Source organism: Hordeum vulgare, chromosome 2H (assembly GCF_904849725.1).
Source record: "Hordeum vulgare subsp. vulgare chromosome 2H, MorexV3_pseudomolecules_assembly, whole genome shotgun sequence".
NCBI classification, from domain to species: Eukaryota; Viridiplantae; Streptophyta; class Magnoliopsida; order Poales; family Poaceae; genus Hordeum; species Hordeum vulgare.
The window spans coordinates 299,928,245-299,942,749 of record NC_058519.1 but is presented as its reverse complement, the minus strand read 5'-3'; the positions used below and the strand labels follow the sequence as shown (position 1 = coordinate 299,942,749).

Sequence of the window (14,505 nt, the reverse complement as noted above, 5' to 3'; positions counted from 1 at the left end):
CTTCATCCTTAGCCCTCAAGGCGGCGTCCTTGAGGTTCGCCTCCTCAAGGTGAAGCGACGCGAGGCGGTCCACGTCGGCAGAGTAGGAGGTCTCCTTCTCCTGCAGCGTGGCCTGCAGCCGCTCCAACTCGACCCGGCCGGCCGCCTCGAGCTCCTTCTTCTCTGCCTGAAGAAGGTCCAGCTACTCTTGGAGCCGGCCGCCGGCATCGCGCAGGGCATCAGGCTCCGCGGCAACCTCGCCCAGCCAGGCTTCAAGCTCGGCAATCCGGCTATCAGCCCCCAGGTGTTGGTCCCGAAGCTCGTTGTACGCCTGCACATGAGCATCGTAAAGCGCCTGCCAAAGGGGAGAGAAAGGGAACATGATTAAGATTCGACCTGGTTAAAAGCCTAACCATCCTGATTCTCGGGGGCTACACCCAGTGGGTGCACTTGCGCGCCCCCACTGAAGAAAACTGTGCAGGGAAAAAGGCCTCCAAGAGATTCAGACCGGTTGGCAATCAACCGGCCCGATTCTCGGGGGCTACACCCACTGGGTGCGCTGTCGCGCCCCCACTGACGTCAAGAGAAGAGGAAAAAGTGGAAACAAAAAAGTAAAAAGGCAAGGCCTACCTGGGTGCGGGCTACCAGGCGCTCCATGTCGCCGCATACCACGCGGGTCGCCTGCTCCACCTTCGACCGGCCGCTGGAAAACAACGTCACCAGCTCCGGTATGCCGTAAAAAATGGTGCCGGCAGGCATTCACAGGCGGGCCAAGTTCGCCGCCCGCCATGTCTTCATGGGCCGGCTCCCAGCCCGGCCCCCGGCCCTTGGCGAACAGGGACGTGCTGGGGAACGACGATGGCGCCGACTCCTGGTGCCGGCTCGACGGCCGGCTCGGGCTCGTCCGAGCCGGCGCTACCTCCTCTGCAGGAGGCGGATGAGACGCGTCCGACGCATCCATAGTCGCCCGTGGGGCATCAGGGGCCGCATCCGGCGTGGTCAGATCCAGCATCGGCGCGTCAGGAGCCGCTTCGGCCCTGGGAGAAACCGGGATCGTCTCCAGGTCCACCTGCTCCGGGGATGCCGGTTCAGGCGGCTGGGCCCCTTCGGTCCTTGGGGTTGGCCTGGAGGCGGCCTCGCTAGCTGGCTCCTCCACATGGGCATGTGCGGAGGGGTCCTGTCTAGCCTTCGCAGGCTTCTCCGCCGGCCTCTCGACCCGGCTGGGGCGAAGCTGACCCACGGCGGCCTTCCCCGCAGCCGTGTCCCACCGGCGCTTGGACTCTATCTCGAGCTCCCTCTCGGCGGCGTCAGCTGCTGCCCAGCCGGCCCGCTCGGCTGCGGAGGCGGTATCTTCATCCGCATCCTCCGCCTCCCTGTCAAGCCAAGTTTCTCAGGAACAAAGCTCGTCTCAAGGTGAGGAAGTGAAAAGAGGAGGAAACCATACCCTGCAACTACCGGGACCTACCTCCGGCCACCGCCACGGCGCCTCTTGGCGCCGTCTGCTCGCTGTCCGGCTGGAGGACCCGGCGTCTGTCGCTTGGAGGCCGGCCGGGAAGCTGTGGCACCCTTGCCCTTCTTCCCGCTGCCTCGTCAGCAGCGGTCGCTCCGCCACCTTGACGCCGGCCGCGCGTCAGCAGTGAGCTGGTGACCTCCTCCACCTCGTCGGAGTCTTCCTCAAAGGCTGCATCAGAACAGAATGAGGCTTCCTCATCATCGTACGTACAGTCTGCTACGGCATGCCGCGGGTACTCACCATACGGCTCGGTCCCTTCCGACTCCAAGGGATCTTCCGAGCCGGCGGAGGAGTCTGAGCGGGGCTCCATCGCACCCTCGTCCTCCATCTCGGAGGCGTCGGACACCTCCACGTCAGGAGCAGGCTGACGGAGGGACCCCTGCAGGGTCTTGTACATCTACAAAAAAGGAATTCAACCAAGCTCAGCAGCGCCACCGGCTCCAAGACAAAACAACACAGAGGAACGGAGAAAGGCTACCATCGGAGGCGGGTGAGCCCCGTTGAACGGGGGCATCCCCCATGTCCATTCCCCGCCCTTATCCATGCGGGCGGTGGAGATCAGGTTCACCCTTCGCGCTACAGCGCCCGGGGTGAACTTCTTGGCGGACAACCGGCATGGATCAAGCCGGTTGCTCATTTGGCAGACCAGATGGGGCCGCCTCTGCAGAGGCAGAATCCGACGAACCACCATGGTGGCGAGAAGGTCGCGACCGAGGAGGCCGCTCTTCCCCAACATGTCGAGGTGGGCGCAGATAAGCGCCACCTCGGGGTGCGGCTTGGGAGTCTTCGCATCCCAGTTCCGCCGCGTCGGAGGAGCGATGGCGAACGGGGGCATGTTGAGGGCGTCCTGGGCCGGGTCGGCGCTCTTCACGTAGAAGAAGCCCTTCTGCCAGTGCTTGATGGAATCTTGCAGAGGCATCTGGGGGAAGCCGGACTTCAGGCGGTGATGCACCAACGCGGCCCCGCACGGCGTGATGGGGCGCGGCCCCTTGAGCTTCTCCACCTCGGATTTCTCCATGGCGATGGACTGTTGCTTCAAGAAGAACAGGCTGCGCCACAGATCGACGCGAGGCTCGATCCCCACGAAACCCTCGCACAACACCACAAAGGCGGCCAGCTGCAGTATGGCATTCGGCGCCAGGTGGTGCGGCTGCAGGCCGAAGAACTGAAGCCATTCGGCAAAGAAGGAGCTAGCCGGGAGCCCAAAACCCCGATAGAAGTGCTCGACGAAGACCACAACCTCTCCCGCGGCGGGTGCAGGAGCGGTCTCGAAGCTAGGAAGGCGCACTGACACTTGGGAGGCCGGGGGCAGCAGTCGATGGTGGCGAAGCGCATCAATGTGCCCCTCGTCGACGTCGCTACCCAGCCAGGCCCCCTGCGAGGACGCCTGCTGCGCCGACGACTTCTTCGAAGAAGATCCACCGGCCATGGTTGCGGGTGGCGAGAGCTCGAAGCGGTCGACGGAGGTCTCGGCGGCGAAGATGAAGAAGACGAAGGGCGCGAGCTCTTCTTTCTCAGGACGCAAGGAGGAAGAGAGCACGGAGCAGGGCGAGAAGAGGGGGTGAATGGCCTCCTCGAAACTCTCGCGTCCCATTTAAACCCCGAGGAAGCGTCGTGGGGAGGGGATCCGGTGCGCGCCGAGCCCCATTAATTCCGTGTATTACGGGCGGTAACGCCCTCCTAAGCCCAACCATCGCGGAGTAAATCCGCAGAGGATCTCCCGCGCGGAGGCCGAGGGGGCGTCGTGGCGGGACCCAGGGCCTAGGCCCGGTCCCATCAGCAGTAATCGCCATCATTACACGAGGCGGGGCGTGGCACGTGGCGTTCTCCGGGCCAGTTACGACTGGACCGAGGCGTCGCTTCGAAGCTACCCGGTTCCAAAGCCGGCGTCCTTCGCCATGAACAACAGCCAGAATATCAAGACAAATCAACACGCCGGTGAGGCCACTCGCCCGCAGGCGTCAGACCTCGCCAGCTTCGGGGACTACTGTCGGGGGGATAACCCCCGGGTAGGCTCGTCAAGCCTGTTCCTTCATTTCCGGCCCAATGGACATGAAGGTACGGAGATTCCCAATGCCCAAGTCTTCTGACTGGCTAGGCATCACCTGCCGGCTGGAAGACGAGGCGGCCACCTTTCTCGACCGCCACGCAACCCCTGCCGGCTAGAATCCAGGTGGCCTCCCCTTCAGAGCCAGGCCTGGTCCCGCCAGCCGGACTAAGGAGGAGGCGGCCACCCTCAAGCCGGCTAACCAAGCAGGCTAGCCGGCCGAGGATCACAAGTCACATCAGATCGTAGGTCAGGAAGAGACCTCACGATCAAAGGTAGCTACGCGTCAGCAAAGGTACAGGATCAGGGCGCCTGGCAGGTACGAGCGTCGGCGGCCACGCCGCTGACCTACCCCGGTTCTGATCCATCACCTAGCACAGTGTCGGACCATCACACTCCCACTCCATTACTGCACTCGGCGTGGGGAACAGTGGAGGCGGTCGTACTGCCTGCCCATGAAGAATCTCGCGGGGCGATGCTCGACGTACAACGCGTGCTCAGCGTCAGCCTTACGCGAGAGCCTCATTGGCCAGCCAGCGGGTCCCACAGGCAATCGAGACCATGCAGCCGGCGGGACCCTCATCGACAAGACAAGACCCTTGTGGGCCCCTGGCTAGCCGGCGAAGCAGCCAGTCGGGTCCCACGCATGTACCCTTTATCCATATTGTAGGCCGGCGGGTTCGTCTATAAAACCCCCCGGCCGCCCCCATGCAGAGGTCGATCATTCACCAGTCATTCTACCCTACACACTCACCAACCCACAGAGAGAGAGGTAGAGACGAGCCGGCTGTTCCCCTCTTCCTCCTCCCAACACAGCTCCAGGGGCGACATTGTACTCTGTTCCCATACGTCAAACACACTAGCAGGATTAGGGGTATTATCTCTTCGGAGAGCCCTGAACCTGGGTACATCGTGCGCCCCATGCGTGTACCAACCTCGTTCCCAGCGCCCACCTTTGTCCCTTCGGTTCTCACCGAGTTTAGCCTACCTATGGCATATGTTGTGAGTATTCACCGACACCACCTCCTGAGTAATGAATGCCTCAGCCATCGATCCTTCAATTCTACGTTTATTTTCACATTTAGCTGGAAGCGTCTTTTGCATCCTCTCAGTTGTAAAGCACCAACGATTTTGCACGGGCCCACCCAATCTTGCCTCGGTCGGGAGATGTAGAATTAAATGGTGCATTGGATTAAAGAAGCTCGGTGGAAAGATCTTCTCTAACTTGCAGAGCAACTCCGGCACCAACTCCTCCATGTCATCTACCATGTGAGACGACGATTCTTTCGCACAAAGAGCATGGAAGCAATAGCTCAGCATTGCCAGTACTAGCCATTCATCCTCAGGAATAAAGCCACGTAACATCACCGGCATTACCCGCTCAAGCCATATGTGACAATCATGTCTCTTGAGACCAAATATTTTCAATTTTTCAAGACTCGATCCCCTCTTTAGATTCGCTACATACCCATTGGGGAACATCAAGTGCATTTTGACCCACAAGATAATTTCCTTCATAGCTGACCTTCCAAGATTTAGTGAGGCCTTTGGCTTCGATCAGTTCTTCTTTCCTTCCGATTGTCGCATGTTTTGTAACGGTCTATGACATAGTGTCTCTTGATCGATTCTAGCCATAGTATTATCCTTTAACTTCCCATCTATGTTGAACAATGTATCAGAAATGGCATCTCCGATATTCTTTTTAGTGTGCATCATGTCGATGTTGTGTGAAAGAAGGAGATCTTTGAAGTAAGGCAAATCCCACAAGCATGTCTTGTGAGTCCACTCATGTTCTGAATTATACCCCTTGAAATACTATGGATGCTCTGGATCAGGCTCGAGGGCGTTTAACTGATCTAGGATCTGTTGGCGTGTCAACGAAGGTGGTGCCTAGTTTTTGACAACTTTACCTTTGGTAAAGTTCTTCTTGTCTTTTCTGAAGTGATGTTGAGGACCCAGGAAGTCACTACAAGAAATATGCTAACTTGCGACCATCAATATTGGTCGCTGAATGGTAATTATTTCTTATTTTTAACCTTTTTGTGACAAAAAATAATTGGTCAAAAGCTGGCCGTCTTCAATAAAAATTAACGACCTTCTTTGTTATATGTAAAAGGTCGTTGGTTCTACGACTAATTATTTTGCTCACTGGCAGCTTCTCCAGGCCACGATGGATCCAACGTGGCAAGCTGACATGGCAAAACTATGACCAATTCAATTGGTCATTGATAAGAATGAGCTCAAATTCAATGTCTAAATGGGCCAAGCCCATTAATTCAACAAAACTATGACCAATTGAATTGGTCATTGATAAGAATGAGCCCGGTCAAATTCGATGTCTAAATGGGCCAAGCCCAGTAATTCAGCCTTTTTAATTATCATTCTGATCGACTACATAGGCCTGGGCTAATATTTCGGCCTTTTTGTTTTGGGGTTGTAGCCTTTCTCCCTCAATGGTTTTAGTTTTTTTTTCAAAAGATGGGTCCAATACTCAAACAGGTCCAAATGTTTTCAATTCATCAGTAAATAAATAACCAATATTCAAATTAGAACAGACAGAAAGCACACATAATACTCCAAATAACAACCAAAATAAGTCTATTACATCATATAACTTGGATACAATGGTAATCACAGCCACAAGCTCTACAAGTGTAATCACAACCACAAGCTCCTCGTTCAACTTCTCTCCATTTAAAGCTAATGACAAATATTCACTTCTAGGTTATTCTGCAGCAATAGCCTCTTGAAGGGACCTCATCAGAGCAAGAGTTGCCGAACGGAGCAAAGCAAGAGCTTCTTCAACGAATTCCAACAAGCCATTGTCGTCCTTATTTCCATAATTGTTGGACTTCAAGAGCATGAAGAGAAAAAAATTCCTCTGCAGGACACGACTTGATAGATACTGAGCAACAAAAGAGAACACACAATCAGCTAAGGCAACATCGCTACTGAAATAAAACAACACATCTCAGAAAGCAACGTTTATTTAATAACGATAAACAAATTAGCTAGCAACCTTCTGACAACTCTTCATGGTCAAGTCCAGGCAAATTGTTCAAGCCACCACCAATTCGAACTCCAAGCATGATTAACTCATCAACAAGCTATAATTAACATATATTAGTAAGAAGCATTACCAACCATTGACCTCTCAAAACTATAGAACAAAGATTAACTCTGCACCTAAATCTGAACAAGGGCATCTATTCTGAATAAATGTGCTACTGCCAAACCAAAATGAAGCAGTGCTTCAACTCAAGCCTACGAAGGGCTAACACTCCGTAAATAACTGATTCCAAGTACTTTAATACAGCTGGGCTAACACTCTATAACTATCATAAAGTAAAACCGTTCCTCATCCAGACAGGCCAGAAATCTTAATAGAACAGATCGTCGGAAATCACTGACATGCTACTGAATGCATACCACAGAATCAGTAGCAATTGGTTGGCTGAGTTATTAACGAATCATCACAACTAATGGATCGGAACTAATTAATTACGTATAAGAAGGCGCAACATAGTCTCAGATCAGCAGGGCACAACACAGGATTTTAGTGAGCGCGGGATGAGTTCCGGACCTAGAAGATGGCAGACTTGAGGGAGACCATGGTGAAGGAGGACTGAACGCCGTCGGACTTGTCCTCAGCGCAGGTGGCGGAGACACAAGAAACAATAACTAAGGGTACCTCGCTCACGCTTGCACCCTGACGAGCGCTTGCATGCACTTGAATGTGACGGCCAGCTGCGTACGACGGCCGCGCACCAGCGCCTGCAGCCGCACGATCCCTCGTAGCGCCCTCATGGCCTGCACGGGCACACAAAAGAAATGCGACATTGAACAACCCGAAACTTTTCCGCCGGAATCGGACCGAGCAACGCGGGGCGAGCGGCCTACCAGGAAGCCGCGGAAGGCGGTCTAGATTCGGATGGGCCCCCACTCCTTCCTGATGACGCGGAAGTCCTTGGGCGGCGTGCGCACCACGGCGGTGACGACGGAGCTGAGCGCGTCGGTAGTGGAGGAGGAGGACGTCTTGGAGAAATCCGAGGAGGCCGCCGCATCGAGCTCCGCCAGAGCCGGATCCACTTCCGCCCCTTCCCCTCGGCGTGCTGCCTCCCTCGCTCCCTCCCTAGCGCTCGCTCTCTCGCTCCCTCCCTCACTCACTCACTCACTCTCTTTTGCTCCCTCCCTCCCTCCCTCTCTCTCTGGAAACGACGAGAAGGAAATGGAGACGGGGGTGAGTGGAGGGTATCTGGAACGGGATCTAGATCGGGGGAGAGGAAGGGGGCAGGCTAGGGTTTCCGAGATTAGAACCGGGTGAGGGAAGTCTGATCATGATTCCCGTGAAATGAAATGACTATGGTCCAATCACAATGCAAATGAAATGACTATGGTCCAATCAGAATGTATTATGCGTGTGCGATGTTATGATCATTTAAAATTGGTTGATTAAAAAAAAGTGTAAAGTTAGGTCAGCATTTTATTTTGGGCAATGCGATGTGTCGGTCCGTAGATCTTTTTAAAAGATGGGTCGACGAATTTGTTTTGCAACTGATGTCATGTTACAGAAAAATTATGCAACAAAGATCATGTTGCACGAACTATTGCTACTGCGGCACCGGTGGTTGTGACTGAGCTTGAGGAGGTGACGACCGATACGAGGCGAACCACGACGCGACGAACAGACTTCGTGTGGTGACCTTCTCTTCCAACTACATTGTCTGATGCGGGCGAGATTGGAAACGACATAGGGGCAGATACTACCAAGGCAGCGCGACGGTGATCTCATTGGCGTGGATCCGGTAGGAGACGGCTTGGCGCAAGGTCTTTGGGCGACCGATGGAGATGCGATCGATGGCCGACAAGATGGAGGAGGAGAAAGGGTCGGGTCGACGAGCCAAAGAGGAAGGACAAGAGAAGGGAGGGATCACAATGGAGGAAAGCTTGATCACTGCGATGCCGTCTCGTCCGATAATGTGAGTGCCCGACAGCTGTTGGAATCTAAATCATGCAACAAAGTACTCGTAACGGGAAAAAAGATTGTAACGATGGGTCAGTTGCAAAATTATACTGTAAAAAGAGGATGCTGCGAAGCCGTCTCATTAAAGAAAGATGTGTCGACCACACAGGCGACCGATGCGCACACACATATTTGTGAGGTGACGAGAAGCTTTTCCCTTTTATTTTCATTTTTTCGAGTTTCCAAAATGATTTTTTTGAAGAAGCTACCAAATATTTGCACAAGGGTGCATCATGGAATGACAAACAATGTTGGCTAAGGAATTCTTCCTTTTCTTTGCACGAAAAAATCATTTTCATTTTCGGAGTGCCCAAAATGAGTTTTTTCATAAAGAATCTACCAAATATTTGTTGCAAAATTGAACCAAATAAATTTTCTAAAATCGTTTCTAGATACATAAGTATCTATTTAATTATAAAAACACCAAAAGTTTTTCAAGATTCAACCCCTAGCTAGGAATGACAATGCTTGCCGTTTTGACCGCATTTTGAAATGGGCATGCAAAATTCAGAAATAAATAAAAAAATAGAAAAGCTTTGCATTGTGTCAATATATGTGACCAAGTTACCAGAAAAAATAATAAAGTTGTAATACGGCAATTATTTGAAAAAACAATTTTCAAAAATGAGCTATCATGTGTGAAGATTCATGGCTTTCAAGCCGAATGATCAATATTAAGGCCACACTCATGGCATAGTTTGTTCAAACCATCTCATATTGTGCACAAGGATGCATCTTGAAATGACAAACAATGTTGCCTAAAGAAGTTTTCATTTTCTTTGGACGAAAAATTCATTTCCATTTTTTGAGTGCCCAAAATGAGTTTTTTTGTGAAGAAACTACCATATATTTGTTCCAAAATTGAACCGAATCAATCATATAAAATATTAGGTCATATTTAATTTACAATTGACCAAATGGTTGGATTTCAAAAGCTTTGAGCCACCTCTCCTGAAAAAGGCAAATATCACTAGGTTCAAGAGGAAGCGGGTAATATTTGAACTTCAGCTCCCTCATAGTTTGCTTTTTATTTTTTACAAAAATCATTTGTAGGTACATAAGTATCTATTTAATCATAGAAACACTAAAAACATTCAAGATTTAACCACTTGCTAGGAACGGTCATGCCCGCCGTTTTGACCGCATTTTGAAATTGGCATAAAAAATCAAAAAAATTGAAACAAAATGGAAAATCTTTGCATTGTGTCATTATATGTGACCAATTTACCAGAAAAACAATAAAGTTGTAATACGACAATTATTTTAGAAAATTGTTCTCAGAAATGAGCTATCATGTGTGAAGATTCATGGCTTTCAAGCCAAATGATCAATAGTAAGGCAACATTCATGGCATAGTTTGTTCAAATGATCTCATATTGTGCATAAGGGTGCATCTTGGAATTACAAACAATGTTGCATAAGGAAGTTTTCATTTGCTTTGGACGAAAAATTCATTTTCCATTTTTCGAGGGCCCAAAATCAGTTTTTTTTGTGAAGGACCTACCAAATATTTGTTGCAAAATTGGATTGAATCAATTTTATAAAATATTAGGCTATATTTAATGTACAATTGACCAAATGGTTCGGTGTCAAAACCTTTGAACCACCTCTCGCGAAAAAGACAAATTTTCGTCGATTCAATTGGAAGTGGGTCAAATTTGAACTACACGTGTCTCATAGTTTGCTATTTATTTTTCCAAAAATCATTTATAGGGACATAAATATCTATTTAATCAGAGAAAAATAAAAAATTCCAAGATTTAGCCACTAGTTTTGAACGGCCATTCGTGCTGTTTTGACCGTGTTTTGAAATGGGCATGAAAAATTCAACAAAAAATCAAAAAATGGAAAACCTTCGCATTGTGTCACTATATGTTACCATGTTATGATAAAAAATAATAAAGTTATAATACGAAAATTATTTTTAAAAAGTGTTCTTAGAAATGAGTTATCATGTGTGAAGGTTAAAGGCTTTTTCAAGCCAAATGTCAATCTTATGACCTCATTCATGGCATATTTTATTCAGATGATCTAATATTGTGTTTAAGGGTGCATATTAGAATGGCAAACAATGTTGTTTAAGGAAGTTTTCAATTTCCTTGGATGAAAAATTCATTTTCCATTTTTCAAGTGCCCAAAATGAGTTTTTCTGTGTAGGACCTACCATATATTTGTTGAAATATTGGACCAAATCATTTTTCTAAAATAATAGGCCATGTTTAATGTACAATTGACCAAATTGTTGGGTCTCAAAAGCTTTGATCCATCTCTCATGGAAAACACAAATTTCTACCGATTCAGTTGGAAGCAGGTCAAATTTGAACTGCATCTGCATTATAATTTGCTCTTTATTTTTCCCAAAAATTATTTATAGGTAAATAAGTATCCATTTAATCAGAGATAGATGGTGTGGTGGCAAGACGTCGAGGTTTTGATGGTGTCCGAGGCCCCAACTTCAGAGCGTGCAAACTGGCATGCCAACCGCGTGGTCACCGCATGACCTTGGTGTTGCCATGTGTTCTGGGTGTCCTAGGCATGTCTGATGTGTCGGACACTCCCGCGGTAGGTCTTAGGAACAAGAATACAACATAAGAATCTTACAAGGAGATCAAACTAAGCTCAAACATTAATTAGTAGCCAAGTATTTGATTAGCTCTGGGCAAAATGAACATGGCCAATGGGCTTGAGTTATGGATGAGGATGATCATCAACTAAGGAGACTATCTTGGCAAATTTTCATTTCAAATGGAGGAGCCTACGTGGCACTTGCTTTTCAAAGTACCACACTGGGCAGAAAAATGAATGTTTAAGGTGGGCTCAAATGAATGAATGAATTGACCTGAAATTTGGCGGACGATGGTAATTTGGGTGTAGGTAGGTACTGTACAAATTTGATACCATTTTGACGTGCCAAAGTGGTACTTCCTTCACAATGCTCTTCACCAGACAGAAACTTGGGAAGATTATTGAGAGAATTTGGCTAAAAAATGAGCTAAAATTTGGTGGAGATAAGTTATATAGGTATCAACATTCCCTAGTAAAGTTTCATAAATAGTTAAGCACTATAAAATATAGTTCCTTCACAAAGTGAAAATATGACTAGAATAAAAGTTTGGATGATGAGTTCACATGGATTGGTGGATAAATCTAAAATTTTGCGGAGAGTGATTATTTAAGCACATGAAACATTTGGAAAAAATCTTAGATCATTTGGTTAATCCTAGCGAGTACTTGATTCGCAAAGCTTCACTTTGGATAGAAACTTTGGAAATTTGTTGACGAAGCTTTACTAGGCAAATGGAGCTGAATATTGCCATGTAGCTATGATTTGAATATGTAAGAGAGCCCAAAAAGTTTGAGGGAAATAGGATGGGTCTAGATAGCACTTGCTTTGCAATGTGGCAATCTAGAAAAAATAGAAATTGATACTAGGCTCACGTAGATGATTGGATTGAGCTGCAATTTGGAGAAGGATGATAATTTGGGCATATGAAGGCGCTGTAAAAATTTCGTACCATTTGGATAAGTAAAAATGTTACTTCCTTCACAATACATTTAAAAAGGAGGTGGCCTTAAGTACCAATGCATCCACGTTCACAACCTCATGACCATTTATATTAGTCGTAATCAGGTAGAAATAAGGTCGTCGACCACTGCTGTCTGCTTTATGACCATTTGGTGTAAGGCAATTTCAAGGATTGAGCCCTTCCTAGTGAAATGGTCGTGGATTTATGACCAATTCGGATGGGTTCACTGAGAGAAGGTCACAAGTTACACATTTCTTGTAGTGAGTGTCTATGCAAGTCAAAGCAAGAATACTTCCCACCCGCCTCCAACCAACGAAACTGAAGAGTTGCTGAAAGGACGTGGATGTCGCCTAGTGGGGGGGGTGAATAGGTGCTTTAAAATAATTACGGTTTAGGCTTGAACAAATGTAGAATAAAACTAACGTTTAATTTTTCAAGCACAAAACCTAAAACAACTAGGCTCACCTATGTGCACCAACAACTTATGCTAAGAAGGATAAACAACTAAGTGATAACAAGAAACAATATGGCTATCACAAAGTGAAGTGCATAAGTAAATGGTTCAGGTAAGAGATAACCGAGGCACGCGGAGACGACGATGTATCCCGAAGTTCACACCCTTGCGGATGCTAGTCTCCATTTGGAGCGTGGAGGCACAATGCTCCCCAAGATGCCACTAAGGCCACCGTAATATCCTCACGCCCTCGCACAATGCAAGATGTCGTGATTCCACTAAGGGACCCTTGAGGGCGGTCACCGAACCCGTGCAAACAAGGTTGGGGCAATCTCCACAACTTAATTGGAGGCTCCCAACAACACCACGAAGATTCACCACAATGGCATATGGCTTCGAGGTGAGCAAAAATGCTCGGGGCAATCTCCAGAACTTAATTGGAGACCCCGATGCTTGCCCGGAGCTTTACACCACAATGATTAAGCTCCGAGGCACCGCTAAGCTTCTAGGACGCCAAAGCATCCACGGAGAACAATCTCTAGGGGTACCAATTACCCAAGTGTAATAAGATTCTCAACGTCTCACTTCCACGTATCACCATGGAGAACTCAAACCGATGCAACTAATGCAATGACAAGAACATACGAAGTGGTCAAGTCCCTCACACTCAAATCCCTCCACAATAACAAAAGCTAAGGAGAATATGAGAGGAAGAACAAGGAGCTCACAAAGAACTCCAAGATCAAGATCCAAGGGGTTGCCTTCACATAGAGGAGAAAGTGATTGGTGGAGATGTGGATCTAGATCTCCTCTCTCTTATCCCTCAAGAACTAGCAAGAATCATTGCAGGGATTGAGAGTTAGCAAGCTCTAAGAAGGTCAACAATGGGGGAATAACACGAGCTCAACGGATATATAAAGTCCAATGAGGAAGAAGACCTCCTTTATATAGTGGGGGAAAGAATCCAACCATTACCCCCACTCATAGCCCGACCGGAGCGGTACTACTGCTACTAGGAGCGGTACTTCCGCTACCCGAACGTCCTAGGGAGCAGTACTACCGCCCGGGAGCGGTAGTATAAAATTACTACCGCTCCAGGGGTGGTACTACCTCTCCAGGAGCGGTACTACCGCTCGCACTAGGAGCGGTACTACCGCTGGATACAGAAACTGCCATAACTTCTGCCTACAAACTCCGAATCGAGCAAGCTCAAGCTTGTTGAATTCACAATGACAAGAGCTATCCAACAACGACATAAAATCTTAAGAACATGCAGTTATGAGAATGCCAATTATATAGAGATGTGAGACCTCTATGAATGAAGAACCGACAAAAACTTCCAACATCGAAAAACATCATAGAAGATGTATATAGACTCCGTTTTTGATGAACTCGAGCTTGTCATGAAGAATTATAAACTCTAAAACTCACAAGGAGAAACACCAAACAATAAACAAGATATGATGCAAGGATGCAAATGGTTTGAGCGCTCAATCAACGATACGATCAAGCTACTCACTTGAGAGCCCCCCTTGATAGTACGACAAACTATCCTACAATAGAAAAATCTATCAAGGGAAAACCTATACCTTGCATCTAGTCACCTTGAGCTAGATGATGATGATCTTGGCTTCCTCAAGATGGACCACCTTTCTTGATTGCTCCCACATACTCACTATGGGTGAGCCAATCTTCAGCACATTCTTCACAAGTCCATTGCCACCACAATGGACGACAAGCTTGAAGCATGATATCTTCGTGATGCTCCACTTGAACTTGCACACCACAATCTTGATGATGATCACCACTTGATGTCATACTTCATAGGTTGAATGAGATCTTCCTCTTGATGCAAACCCATGGATACACACCTAACCCCACATAGAACTCTCACGAAGACATGGATTAGTACACAAAAGCGTTATGGACAATGCTTACCATACCATGGGATCACTTGATCCT

At 48.1% G+C, this 14,505-nt stretch overlaps 1 long non-coding RNA gene across 1 annotated transcript; it reads right to left on the bottom strand.

The window, feature by feature from the left end:
• Positions 1-6,093: 6,093 nt before the first annotated feature.
• On the bottom strand, positions 6,094-7,715 carry LOC123430023. Its single transcript, XR_006622825.1, has 4 exons — positions 7,440-7,715; positions 7,123-7,349; positions 6,559-6,646; positions 6,094-6,444 (listed from the first exon to the last, which is right to left on the bottom strand). It is a non-coding gene; the product is annotated as an uncharacterized LOC123430023 (long non-coding RNA).
• Between the last annotated feature and the right edge of the window lie 6,790 nt (positions 7,716-14,505).